We start from the raw sequence: 14,532 nt of genomic DNA, 5'->3' as shown, positions 1-14,532 counted from the left end.
GGCAACTTCCTATGTTGCTGTGAAATGTTCTTGTATACCAGAGCACAGCTCTGTTCGTCAATTCTATTTGGAACTGGGACCTTCCACAAAACGTTGTAGTATGAAGTACTCTTGTTCAGGTTTCCAGCCAGCAAACCATGCCCCATTTCAGGATATTTATTTATTACATTAATATGCCACCTTTTCTTCCAAAGAGCTCAAAGTGCTGTCCCTGGTTCTCCCCCACCCCCCACCCCCGCCATTTCATCCTTATGACAACCCTGTGGGGTAGGATAAGGCTGAGGAATGGTGACTGGCCCAAGGTCACCTTGTGAGCTTCATAGCTGAGTGGGGATTTGAACCCTGGTTTCTCAGGGCCTAGTCCAACACTCTAACCATTATTCCATCAATCTCCTTGCAATATTCAAGCGGCATTCCAGTGCCAGCCCTGAGCATGCTCAGTCCTCATTGGGTCATTTTGAGGCTTGCCATAAGATTTTCTGTTTTCTATTTCTGCAAACCTTGGAGTTTCCCCAAGCCTACTGACACCTCTGTCTTTTGTGCGGGTGTTGCTGCTTTGGCTGCCGAAAGAGAATAAGTTTGCTGTTAGAACAGGCTGAAGGATTATTGGTTCTCTATTTGTTCCAGGGCTAGGCTTTGGCATTGAGAATAAATCCCGAGCCTTGCTAAATCCCAGTTAAAATGTGACACTGGTCAGTGTTTCAAGAACACTACTAGTGTTTTTTCTTCTTCAGAAGGGTAAGTTTCCAGTTCAGCAGAACTTACTGACCTTCCAGATTACAGCAACAACAGCCTTGGTGATGAAGTGGCCAGTGTGATAATCGGAGGGAGATAAAGAGAAGTGTTTGACTGGAACAGCAATACCAGGAAGCGACTGAGACACCACATGACAAAGGATGCTCGCTCTGCAGGGAAGGGAAGTGTTTACTTAAGGGCTAGACTTTTACTAGTCTTCTCCAAGGGTGGTTTGAGTTACCTGACCCACTTGCATTAGCAAATTGTAATGCAGACACTGTAAATAGCCACCACACCCTTGAGCGGGCAGACAGGTTGTTTGTCAAATGGATCCAGCCCAGCACCTTTCAGTTTCACTCTAAATATACAGCTGCTCCAGGGCTAGGTGATGCTGCAAAGTCAGGAGAAGCAGCTTGTTTTCCAATCAGCTGCTCCAACTGCTGCCAAACAAACCAGAATGGAAAAAAACACTGAAGAGATGGCACCCAGTTAGCCTAAAATTCAATGCTTGAACCCTATTTTCATCAGAGAAATGTTGGATGACATGCTATTGAGCATTACTGCACAACTGACCCCCAGAAAAAAACACCAGTCTGGAAGGGCCTTTCCCCACAGGACTTCTTCTATGCTTATCCATCCTGACTCCTGTTCCTTTGGACCTTTGAGCATCATACCTTTTGTTTATTAGGAACCAGATATTGTAGGCCTGAGTCAGAAACTCCTGGGGTCTGAAGACTGATCAATGTATTTTGCCTCCCCACGTCTATATAGATTTCATGATTTGTGTAGACTGCCGTGCCCCCTCCTGCAATCACAAGCTGGCTTGGCACAATTATTCTTGCATAAACACGATTTGCAGGTCCTGACAACTAGAAGCCCTGTTTACTTGTAGTTCATGTGGGTCCCCCCACCCTTCCCTAAATGTACCTCATCAACCAGTCATTACCAGGCGTGGTATTTGGTCTGATGGCTAAATTCCAAAATATTCTTCTGTTTCTGCTTAGTCCATCCCTTTACTTAAATGATTACTTCTCCAACACTATTAAAAATATTCCTTTCTTAAGCAAAACAAAAGCGCATTGTTGGCTTTTTTAAAAAACGATAAAACAAAAGGTTATTATTTTCTTCTAATCTATGCAGAACTCTTTGCTAGGCGACAGGTTGTTTGTTCCATTTTTGTTTTACTCCTTTGCAACTACAAAATGCATGCATGTATATGTGTGTGTGTGTGTGTGTTTGCACTTTCTATCCACCCCTCCACACAATAGGGAGTGAAGTTTCAAGGAACAAAAGCGGAATGTAATTTGACTTCAGTGAATGCTCAAGGCCTTTTGTAGGTAGGCTTCCTTTAAGAACTTAATCTGAGGACAACAAATCAACCTGTGAAACACTACTTGTGAATAGCAGCTGTAAGCAGCAAGAAAACAAGAGAGACCCTCTCAAAGTACACACCTTTCCTTGCATCAGGCCCTTGAATCGTTGAAGAAGGGATGTAGCAATCTCACAATCCTCAGACTATTTGATCCAATTCTCTGCAAGGGCAAGGAGGTGAAAGGGGAGGGTTTTTGCATCTATTTCCACTCACTCTGTAGGCAGAACCACACTTTTTCTTGTTCCTTTGAGCATGGTGGGAAGATTTTCAAAAGACACTGTTTATTGAATGACACAAGGTGTGGATCATGAGTCACACTGCCTAGGTTACATTTTTAGAAATATACTATCGGCAGCCCGTCTTTATTCTCCTTGCTCCCACATGAATGAATAAGATGATTGAAGGTGCCACTGTAACTCTTTACCAGGTAACACTTATGCAAACCATATGCAAAAGTTACCAGGAATTTGATTGCATCTATAAGTTACAAGAGATAGGGACTATGAGAAGTGCAAGTGTGTGTAAGACAAGCTCCACCCTAATTGTGGTTATTGCCATCACCAAGATCTTGGTCAGGAACGTATGTCAAAGGAGATACTGCCATTGTGGTATCAAATGACAATGGACAAGGTGAAGGGGAAAGTTTGGGACATGAGGGACTCTTGGGAAGTATATTTTTGAACAGGGGATTTAGAAAAGAATTTTTCAAGGTCAGACTTAAAGCGACCCAAACATCTGGTTCTAAATACCACCTCCAAGTTCTTAAACTGCATACAGCCCCAAGAGTGGCAGGCTTTGAAATTCATCTCTGGCATATGACAGCGCCTTTGACATGGTTTATCCAGATGGACTTAATCTTATGTTCCAATATGATCACAGTATAAATATCTCCATCTTTCCCGACCTCCCCAGTGGTATGGTAGATTTCACCTATAGAGCATGTTTTCTGTTTAGGGATTATATCCAGGTCTCTTAATGCATTGGGTTGGCTTTCCAGCCCCCCTTTTGTTGAACACTATAGGAGTAGTGTCACTTACAAGGGAGTAAGCCCTATTGGAGACCATGGGACTTAATCGTAATAAATATGTCTTGGATTGCGTTGCTGCTGCTGTACAGCTTCCAGACAGGTAAACTGTAATTAGACCTTACCTATGAGATCTGAGAGTATTGGCAAGAGAGCGATAGCTCAGCTTGTTTGGCCTCAGATGTATTTGCTTTGTAAAAGGTTTAATCCATCATCAGGATTCGCTCCTGGAAGGCTTAAGAACATAGTGTAAAAGTAGAACATAACAAACATCTGGTTCTGCTGGTTCTGAGATTGCAGTGAATTCTAAAGAAGGGCACTTGAAGCTTTGCATCCTATGCATTCTAACTTAGTAGTAGTTCTTAATTTCTAGAAGAAATATGCCAGGGCTCAAGACTCATCATCTGATAGACCTTTGTGTTGTGTGGAGACTTGTAGTGAAGGAAATGCCGAACACATATAGCTGTATCTGTTTCATGGGTTCCAAGGTTAAGGCTGAGCATAGAAAAGAGATGCTGGAACAGAGCCATGGCAGAAATAAAGCTCTACTTAATTAGTTCATCAGAACTACCCAGTGCTGTGCAACATCTGTCTGTTCACTTCAGAACTTGTCTCATTGGCTCAGTTAGTGTGTTGCCTGGGAGGCTAGAACAGTAGGGCTGACTTCATGCTTCAGCTTAGAAATGAAATAGAGTCTCATCTTGTTTCCTGAATTCTCATTTGTTATTCCCACTTACAGTGATACCTCAGGTTAAGTACTTAATTCGTTCCGGAGGTCCATACTTAACCTGAAACTGTTCTTAACCTGAAGCACCACTTTAGCTAATGGGGCCTCCTGCTGCTGCCGCGCCACCGGAGCCCGATTTCTGTTCTCATCCTGAAGCAAAGTTCTTAACCTGAAACACTATTTCTGGATTAGCAGAGTCTGTAACCTGAAGCGTATGTAACCTGAAGCGTATGTAACCTGAGGTACCACTGTACTAAGATGAGACATCAACAAACACCTGCATCTTTTTAATTGTTTGGCAGAACTGGCTGAAATTTGCGGGAATAGTAGCCCCTTGTGAGCGGATGAATCCTGTTAGCCACCCACTGAGCAGTGGGACACCATGTCCCAAGTGGTGGTGGCTTCAAAGCCATTTCTTTGGGAGCCTTGAGCATCGCTGCTGCTGCTGCTTCCAGAGAGATTCAATCACCTCAGACTACTTCAGACCCAAGTTGCTTCAGAAGAAGTCCAAATACCTCCAAAGTGAGGTAATCTGTCTCACATTCTTGCCTCGTCCAAGGCTTTTGCATATGGTATGCATAAGTGTGCATATGGCTGCAACTTTAATTTCAGTTACTCTTGCCATGACTCTCTATTCTCCTTTCTTTAGCCACTGAGCATACTTATTAAATATTAAGATCTGGAGATTTCTAACAGCTTTTTCCCTCTCCCCACATCTGGAACAACTAATCGAAGCTTACTCTTAGGTTATGAGCATACTTTTATGTTCAGAGACGTTATAGGTCCTTCTACAAAAACAAAATTTGTTTAAGGGGGGGGAGAGAATGAATAGCTCACTATATGTACAGTAAAGCTTTTTAAATGCCTGCAGGTGTTACATAAATAGGTGCTTGGTTCACAGAGGTTGCAAACAAAGCTACTGGGGCTAGGCATGTAAAATACCAATTTGAAAACATGGCAGGCATGTTTAGGCATTGTTATAAATACTCAGAAGATGACAAAAGATTCTCATGTGCTCCGAGGCTTTCTTGCTGTGCCACATGATACACCCACAATCAGAGGCAGAATGACTCTCAATACCAGTGGCTGAATTCACAGGTGGGGAGAGTACAGCGGTTGTTCTCAGATCCTGCCTCTGGCCTTCCGAAAGGCCACTGTGTGACTAAAGTGCTGGTCCGTTGCCTTGATCCTGCAGGCTCTTCTTATGTTCTTAAATAATATGTATGTATTTATTTGTGACATATTAAAGGTAAAGCTTTAACAGAGTTTAACAGACTCTGGGGTTGTGCGCCCATCTCACTCAAGAGGCCAGGGGCCAGCGCTGTCCGGAGACACTTCCGGGTCACGTGGCCAGCGTGACATCGCTGCTCTGGCGAGCCAGAGCCGCACACGGAAACGCCGTTTACCTTCCCGCTGGTAAGCGGTCCCTATTTATCTACTTGCACCCGGAGGTGCTTTCGAACTGCTAGGTTGGCAGGCGCTGGGACCGAGCAGCGGGAGCGCACCCCACCGCAGGGATTCGAACCGCCAACCTTTCGATCGGCAAGTCCTAGGCGCTGAGGCTTTAACCCACAGCGCCACCTGCGTCCCTTTGTGACATATTAGAATGCTGCTATTATTGGTTGGTTGGTTTTGGTTGCTTGGTTTTTTGTTATGCTATTGTAATGCTGCTTTGTGAAAACTTGCCTGAAAAAGCAGGGAATAATTATGTAAGAGGAATAATGTCCATAAATACCCATGGTCTGTTGAGTAAATACTTGGGAGTTGTTTTGTACAGTGTACACTGATGATCCTCTGATGATCTGATTTACTAGGCGAAAGCCATTTGCTTAGAGCACTAAAACTTCCACCCTGGACTCACTTCCCTGGAAGGAAGTGCTTTGAACATAATGGGACTTATTTGTGAATGTTAATTATTATTAATAAGATTAGACATGCATAGGATTTTGCTCTCATTTATAAATATGCAAGCCTTTTTCAAGCCTTGATAATGAACCTCAGAGTCTTTCACCTTCTACAAAGCCCACTAAAAACCACAGCCTTTAGCTTCCACCAACTGCACCCCAGGGCTCCAACTATTCAAGATTTCTTCTCGTATCACATCAGTGGTTGTACTTCCTATTCAGTCATTCTCTAACAATTATTATATGTTTGATGTTAAGGATGTGGCTTTCCAATAAGAATGTGCTTTCAAATTAAGAATATATATATATATATATATGCAGGTTTTGGTGTCCTCGGGTGTCTTCCCGTGTAAAAGTTGGGGTGTCTAGGCGACGTTTCGACGAGGTCTCACTCGTCATCTTCAGGCTGGTGCTTTCGGCTTCTTGTTACTGGAACAGAGCAGGATCTCAGTGTTTGAGTTCCTATAAATACTGTAGAGGGGGTGTGGTGTATAGCCTCCAATGTTCTGGGCAGAGAGGAAGTTCCCAGGCTAGTGTGCCTTTTCTTCTTTTGTTCCTTAATTACTTGAGAGATATCTTGAGTGATTTCTTGAGTGATATCCTGAGTACCACTTAGGTGGGTCATTAGGTGTGGATTAGTTGTTAAAGTCTTTGTGTCTTGACCTCTTGAACTTTGTGAAGAGTTTTCCTGAGAAGATGGCTGTACTGTACCTAGTTGTGCTCTGGCTTGGCTTCGTGTATAGGGGCGAGCTGTGGTTTTGTGGCTTGTGTCAGCCAGATCTGTGTAGGGATTGCAGGGGGGTGCAGCATCCGGAGGTGCCACCATGGATTGGCTACTGGATGGTGTCTGTAATTCATCTGTGGAGAGGGTCTGGGTTTGGGTCTGGTGTGGTTGATTGGTGTTGGCGTTCTGTGTGCCTCTGGATCTGGTGTCAGTTTTTGTGGGGAGGGCTAATTTCCAGATGTCTGGCAAGCGGGATGTGTCGTCATGCTTGTTCATGTTGTGAGGGTGTTTCTCTATCTCGATGGCTTCCATGATTATTCTCTTGTGGTGATGTTCAACCACTCATAGCAGACAGCTATGAGTGGTTGAAAACAAGCTACTTTTACATTCCTACACTGTATTTGCTGGGGGGGGGGGTAATACCAATGAAAAAAATATACAGGGTCCTTATCTTCCTGCCAAGATCCCTGAAGTTCATTGGTGACTAACATGACTTGGGACTTACATGTTAAAATCACCCCTAGATAAAATTTCCCCTGCTGCTCCAAATCGTAATGAAAACGTATAAGCTTCTACTAAGCCACAGGTTGCTTATACTGGTCAGAATGTGAATTAAATGAATGTGATAATTTTCTGATTTCTGGTATTTCCCCCCTACCAACAATCTTGGATTAATGCCGTAAGTTGTATTTAAAAAACTAAACTGTCACCATTTTTAAAAGAGAGTGTTAAGAAACAATATTTATTATTTTTCCATGTACAACAGATCCCAAACTGCCTTTTCATCCTATGTCAACACTTTTCTTGCTTTCCCATAAACATATACAGATGAAGGCACAGGAAAATGTTGATGGAGAAGGAAAATATCATTACAGAAGCACATTAAGTCATAGCAAAGTAATGTGGCTACCAGCTGGTTTCTGTTAATGCCTGTGGTTTATCTCACTCATATAGGGGGTAGGTGCAAATCAATGTCTGCACCTCATTAATAATGCCACTTGAAATCTAATTGCTTACATTAAGTGGAAGTGAGCTTATGATGCAATGAGAGCCAAACTAGTTTTAATAGCAGACTTGGGGATGGGGAGGAGGGAATTCATATCAGAATCACAGCACTACGGGATGAAGGAGGTTAACCCAGTAGTGGATGGAGTGGTGTGGCGACGGCACTCAGCTGACCTCACAGCTGAGTCGCTGCTGTTTACTGGGAGGGGGGGGGCAAGGCGTCCGGGAAGTCAACGTGGTGCAAATGCACCAGCGGTGCCAATCCAGTGCTGCTGCTGTTGCATTTGCACTGCACTGATCTCCCACCACCACCTTGCCCCTCCCTATCCGCCTCAGTAAGCAGCAGTGATTAAGTGTTGGGAGGTCTGCTTTTCTCCATGTCTGGACCTTTTCTATGCTCACTATCCACTAGAAGGGAAATTTCATGAAATTGAATGATGATGATGATGATGATGATGATATAATTTATTTGTACCCCACCCTCCCCGGCCAGAAGAGCGGCTAACATCATATAAATAATATAATATGCATAAAAATAAGCAATCAATCGATTAAAATGCATCCCAAAATTAATTAAAATTAATTAAAATTAAAGTTAAAACTGGACAAATGACAATCCTCAGGTTAAAATTGAAAGCGGTTAATACTCACCAGGACCAACTGTTTCCACTGATATTATAAGGTCCTGTGAGCGGGCTGGGAAACCTCCTTCATGCTTGTTTTTATACAAAGAGAAAATGAGTCAGACTGAACCCTGCCCAAAGGCCTGGCAGAACAGCTCCGTCTTGCAGGCCCTGCGGAAGGATGTCAAATCTCGCAGGGCCTTGGTCTCTTTTGAGAGAGCGTTCCACCAGGCTGGGGCCATGGCCGAAAAGGCCCTGGCTCTGGTCAAGGCTAGTCTAATCTTCCTGGGGCCCAGAATCCTCAGGGTGTTGTTATTTGCAGACCGTAAGGTCTTCCGTGGGACATACCAGGAGAGACGGTCCCGTAGGTACAAGGGTCCTAGGCCTTAAGTTGTGGAAGGTGGGAGAGGAAGGTTTAGCAACCCCTACCAATTCACTCTCTGAATTGCTCTAAAATCACCCCATCCACTTTTATATATGGCTGTCAACATAAAGTGTAGCTTGAGCCTTAGGCCATCATACATTGAAAGCTGCATCACACCACTTTAAACAGTTACAGCTTCCTCCCAAGAATCATGGGATAACCATAGCGTGCTAAAGGCTGATGAGAGCTGTTCGGAGATCCCAGTTCCACTCACAGAGCCATGGTTCCCAGTGTGGTTTAGCCATCAATCCCTCTCTCCAGGGAACTTTGGAAATTGTAACTCTGTGAGAAGAATAGGCAGCTCCTAACAACTCTCAGCACCCTAAACAAACGACTATTCCCCAGATTTATTTGGGGGGAAAGCCATGACTCTTTAAACTGGTATACTAGTTCTTTAAATCTATAATGTGGACATAGGCCTTGTATTATGTGCTGAAAATAGCAACTTTTTCCTCCTTTAAAGGACAGATCAGGACAGGACTATGTTTGAGAAGTATTCCCTTATCTGGCTGATATCCGATGAGGCCAGCATAAATCTAGGTGAATTTCTACCCAGATGGAATCTTATTTGGCCTAATCCTGTATATTTGGTTTCTATCGCAAACCAAATATTTGCTATGCTGGGAGCAACCAGCACACTAATATCCTTTGGAGCTGTTTTGCAATCCTAAAGATTTCCATATGTACTTTCCAAACTGATTGGCTAAGCAGTATTCACTTTATTGTTCTCCGGGAACAAAAAACACACCGTCGATAAAATTTCTAACAAAGACCATTAGTGGCGGAGAAGATAGCAAGAGATAAGACAATAGAAGGAAGCCATTAAACCATTCCCTTCAGCCTCAGAGATGGGGGGGGGGAGACTCCATTGTGCAAGCCAAACCTCCCCGTTGCTATTACAAAGGGATACGGTTCAAGGATGGCCACAAAATATCATAAATAATACAGGCTTCAGTTTAGGCAGTTTAAAAGAAGCAGAAAACACTGAAATTTGCTTCTACTTTCCCCTTTGCTTTGCATTATGTCTTGCAGGAGAAATAGCCACCCGGGGAAACGTTCTAGATTCAGATCCACAGACTTGGGGCACATGTGGGCGTTATGGATGTGTTCAAGAGGGAAAGGACTATGCCATTTTTGTTATAGCCACATGGGAACTGCTTTTATGTTGTGTGCTCCTACATGGTTTGGGAATGAGGTAACCACATGGGCAGGGTATATCATGGCTTCTTTCTCCTTGGCACCAATGGTTTGAATAGAAAGAACCTTCCAATCTGCCCTCTCTGTATGACAGTGCCGGATTTAGTGGGACATGGGCAGTTAACCTGCACAGGACACCAAGCCAAGGGATGCAAAAGGACAATAACAACACTTATATTTATAAAGGTACCTATTGAGAAAATCCATAAAAAGTAACTGTACCAAAAGGAATTATTGTGAAAATAAGATTTGGGGAGGGGGGCAATTTTGTCCTCACTCAGGGCACTATATTACCAAAGTCAGCCCCTACATCTCAGCAAAAGTGGCTCCTCTACACCATTGTCATGGACAGTCACATAACAAAATCTATTTTCATATAAGTGATCCTTAAATGTCCATTCCTCTAATGTTAATGCTAACCTTGCCCTCTATATTGTTGTGAGTTTGCGGGTTTGTGTGTGGTTTGAGTCCTTTGTAATTCCTGCATTCAGCAAGGATTCAATTGCTGGAATAGCCAGGACAGCTTCTTGGTAATGGCCTCCTAAGTATGGGTCATTAGGGTAACGAAGGAACTGGCAGTGTGCCAGAGGACAAATGGATGAGGTCCCCTCCCCCAACTGGTCCCCACTCCACTCAGCTCTAATCTGTGGCTCCTAGAAGCAGTCCACACAGCAGCCACACCCCAGGAACAGCTTTGATTGGCTGGCTGAACCAGGTGAGGGTAGCTGATGGATCCCAAGTCCTCAGTAAGTTTGGGACTTCCCCTGCATACAGACACAGCTTCCAGTGGATTGACTGGATGAGACCAATAGTGGGTCTAATGGTCAAGAAGGTGGTTTCTGCATGTGCTTTAAAGGGAAGTGAGGGGCAGATGGGGCTCATCAACCTGGGAAGGTAGCCTATCTAGGAGAAGGAAAACTCTGATCCTAAACCTCTGCTGCCTTGCGGGATATCTTTGGGAGAAGAAAAGGCGAAGGAGTAAACCCTACACAAATATGGACTCCCTAAGATAGCTCGATGATGCCTTGTATGCCTCCTTCCAGCAATTCCTGCAGCCAAGCTAGTGCCGAAAGTATTGTTCTGCTTTCCTTTAGACCACATTAGTGAGACCATGAGGAGGCTTGTGCCCCAGGCAGGCCACTTCCTGGTCACTGCTAACACAGTGGTTTGACTTCACCCCTAGAAGTGCACTCCATTGTCTCTCGAGACAGAAAGATGCCAACAAAAATAATATCTGACTTTCTGACATTCAGTGTACCTTAGGAACATGGGAAGGGAGTTGTATTATACTGACAGGCAGGAGGTATCATGCTCGCTTTGACAGCACGTATACTGAAATGAGAATGATACAGAGGAGGTATCCAGGGTTTCAGGCAGAGTTCTCTCCCAGCCCTCCCTAGAAATGCCAGGGAGTGAAACCAGGACCTTCTGCATGCAAAGCAGATGCTCTACATGCTGAGTGACAGCCTTTTCCCCACTTAGAGCACATCTGTAGCAAATTTCAATTTTCTGTCTGTCACGGAAGTACAGTGGTACCTCGGGTTACAGACGCTTCAGGTTACAGACTCCACTAACCCAGAAATAGTACCTCAGGTTAAGAACTTTGCTTCAGGATGAGAACAGAAATCGTGCGGCGGCGGTGTGGCGGCAGCAGGAGGCCCCATTAGCTAAAGTGGTACCTCAGGTTAAGAACAGTTTCAGGTTAAGAACGGACCTCCAGAACGAATTAAGTTCTTAACCCGAGGTACTACTGTATTATTCCAGTTTTAATCGCCCCCTGCCTACCTCCCAGGACACATATCTGGAACTGATAAACCCACCTTTATTCCCTGAACACCGAAAGATCGGGTTTTAGGCCCCTCAGTCTGTAAGGATGTGTACAGCAATCTGACTTCGAAACAAAGGGAACTTCATGAAGTTGGAGGCAGCGGAAGCCTTTGAAGGATCACGCCGTGCGTGTGTGTTTGAACACTAACACAAATTTCAGATTACTCTGGAAACGAATTCCACTGCAAGTGACCAGGAGCTGCAGCAACCCGTGATGAATGAAACAAGCACTTCAGAGGTTAACCGAGCTTTCTAAAGAGGAAGCAGGTTTTGTCTCCCAGCCCCACCACTGGAAAATATTAAAACAATAAAAATAAGAAGCAGAGGAGTATGTTTTTGTAAAAGAAGCAAATTTCCTGCCTGCTGCGGCTCTGATAAATTTCAGTCAGGGATGACAAGAGAAGGGGGCTGGGGGAGACAAACGGACTTCCTGGAAAACCAGACAGGCTAGAATTAATTGAGGACATCTTCATCAGCAGAACAGCTGGTTCTGGGGCCTAATCATCAGCAAAAACAGAGCCATAAATTGAACAGGAAACAGAAAAGTCTGAATCAAACTTGCAGGATCCAAATGTGCAAAAGAAAAAGTAAAACACAGCCGAAGAACCAAGCCTTCCGGCAGGAAGGCAACCACCAAAAGGAAGTGCCAGTGGCCTGAGCAATGAAACAGCCTCTCAGGGCTCCCAGTCCTCATGCCAACTGCTGGCACACGTTCAGCAGTGAGTGGATGCCTGGCCCACTAAACAGAGGCTGCTGCTGGATGATCTTGACAGTTCAGCATGAGTCACAAAAGATGCCTTCGATCTCCACAGCACCAAATATAAGTCACCCGGCTCTTGGGGCTTTTTCTAGTAGAGGAACAAGAGCAGCACTTCCCATCCCAAATATTTCAAACAGCAGTCGGAGAGACAGTAGAAAGCGATTTGTTTCAAAAAGGAATGGCAAGATAAAATGTTAAGAGTATATTGAACTGGCTAGATTAACAGAGGCAATTAGAGATCACACTAGACAAGAGTTTCAAAAAGCATGGGGAAAATGCAGAGAATGCTTCACAAAACAGCCCCTTAAAATACATACCTGGACTTGTTTCAATTAATGTCTGCAGGAGACTTTGTGGATATTTAAGTTATAATTTGAAAAATCTTAATTATTATTCATAAAGGACACAGTTTATAGGAAGTAAATAAGGAGGTCAGATACAGGATAAAGGAAGTCTTTTATTTGGTTGTTTGTATTGTTGTATGTTATGTTCACTGTATGTTATGTTCATGTTTAATGTGTATTGGAGGGTGGGGGAGTTGTGTTATGTTGTAAATAAAATTCCAATAAAAATGTAAAATTAAAAAAAGAAAGAAAGAAAGAAAGTGAATTGTTTCAACTTTTGTTTATTTTATTACTTCAATTAAGTGTCTCTCCCGCCTTTCCTCCCAAAGGAGCCCAGGCAAGGCGTCAGAGTAGTAAAACAGTACAACTGAAGATAAAATAAAAACTTATTTAAAACATTTAAGAACAATTAAGAACATCTAAAAACGATCACATCTGCCCCACAGCTAATAATTTCAGGTTGCTGGGAATATCATTCAGTCAAAAAAATGACTGGGTAAATGAAAATGTTTTTCATGGGGTACGGGACCTTAGCTAGAATCATGCACACTTCCATGGAACTAGATCCCACTGAACACAATGAGCCTTGCTTCTGGAAAAACAGGTTAGTGGCCCCTTATATCATCTGGATGGCCCCCTCTCTTTTATCCTTTAGGGAAATGCTACGGTTGTTGGTTTTAAAGAACCATTTCATTTGACTGTTTCTTTAGAATATCCTTATCTTATCCCAAAAAAGAGAAATCAGCTAAAAGAGCGTGGCCTTGCCTTGTCACAAGGATTCAGGAGCTTCTTAGCATATCAGGAGCAAAGCTATTATATTAGTGTGGCTGGCATACCAAGGGAGAATTCACATGCACCATGTATCCTGTTTCAACCAGGCTGCCATCCCACAGGGGACTGAGCTGGAAGTCACACAACAACAATTAGCTAGTACAGGCTCCAGAAACCAAGGGCAGGTCCTTCAGGACCTAGGATAACTCCCAAGGAAGACAGGTGCTGCTTTGACTCTGGCCTGAGCTTTGATGTGCCTGAAGAAGAAAAAAAGAAAAAGAAAAAAAAAAGGATGCCTGTTCAGAGCCTGAGCCCTGTCCCTCATCTGAGTGCTAGCAAGAAGGCCTTGGCTTGGAGCTATGCATTTCCAATGTCACTGGCTGACCTTCAGGTATTCTGCTTCTCTGCTGGAGAGTTGACATGCCTTTGGGTAGTCATGGCGGTGCCAGGGATGGGTAGGGGGCAAGTGCCACCCCAGGCAAGCAACACTTAAAATTTTATATGTTTTCTTTTGCTTTTCACTTGACAAAACATGTATTTATTTTGTTTGTTTGTTCCTGTACTTTGTTGTTGTTTAGTCGTTTAGTCGTGTCCGACTCTTCGTGACCCCATGGACCAGAGCACGCCAGGCACTTCTGTCTTCCACTGCCTCCCGCAGTTTGGTCAAACTCATGTTTGTAGCTTCGAGAACACTGTCCAACCATCTCGTCCTCTGCCGTCCCCTTCTCCTTGTGCCCTCAATCTTTCCCAACATCAGAGTCTTTTCCAGGGAGTCTTCTCTTCTCATGAGGTGGCCAAAGTATTGGAGCCTCAGCTTCACGATCTGACCTTCCAGTGAGCATTCAGGGCTGATTTCCTTAAGAATGGTTAGGTTTGATCTTCTTGCAGTCCATGGGACTCTCAAGAGTCTCCTCCAGCACCATAATTCAAAAGCATCAATTCTTTGGCGATCAGCCTTCTTTATGGTCCAGCTCTCACTTCTGTTCCTGTACTTAGGTCTTCTAAAAAGTGAGCTTGCAATTAAACAAATGACTTTAATACTGTCTTTTGTCACACAAGAGAAGGTATGCATCACTGCCTATTAAAACCAGGCAG

The 14,532-nt window shown here is 43.8% G+C and overlaps 1 protein-coding gene across 4 annotated transcripts in view; it reads right to left on the bottom strand.

The window, feature by feature from the left end:
- LOC309344650 (uncharacterized protein) overlaps window positions 1-14,532 on the bottom strand; it is a 116,220-nt gene that overhangs the window by 56,494 nt on the left and 45,194 nt on the right. The window contains exon 3 of one of the 4 annotated variants that reach the window (XR_014157797.1): window positions 2,188-2,267. The exons of the other annotated variants lie outside the window; for them this stretch is intronic. The gene's annotated coding sequence lies outside the window, so the exon portion shown is untranslated. The remainder of the gene's footprint in view (window positions 1-2,187; window positions 2,268-14,532) is intronic. 4 annotated transcript variants of the gene reach the window in all.

This window comes from Podarcis erhardii (assembly GCF_964252035.2).
Source record: "Podarcis erhardii genome assembly, chromosome: 6".
Lineage (NCBI taxonomy): Eukaryota > Metazoa > Chordata > Lepidosauria > Squamata > Lacertidae > Podarcis > Podarcis erhardii.
This window is presented reverse-complemented; position numbering and strand designations above follow the sequence as displayed.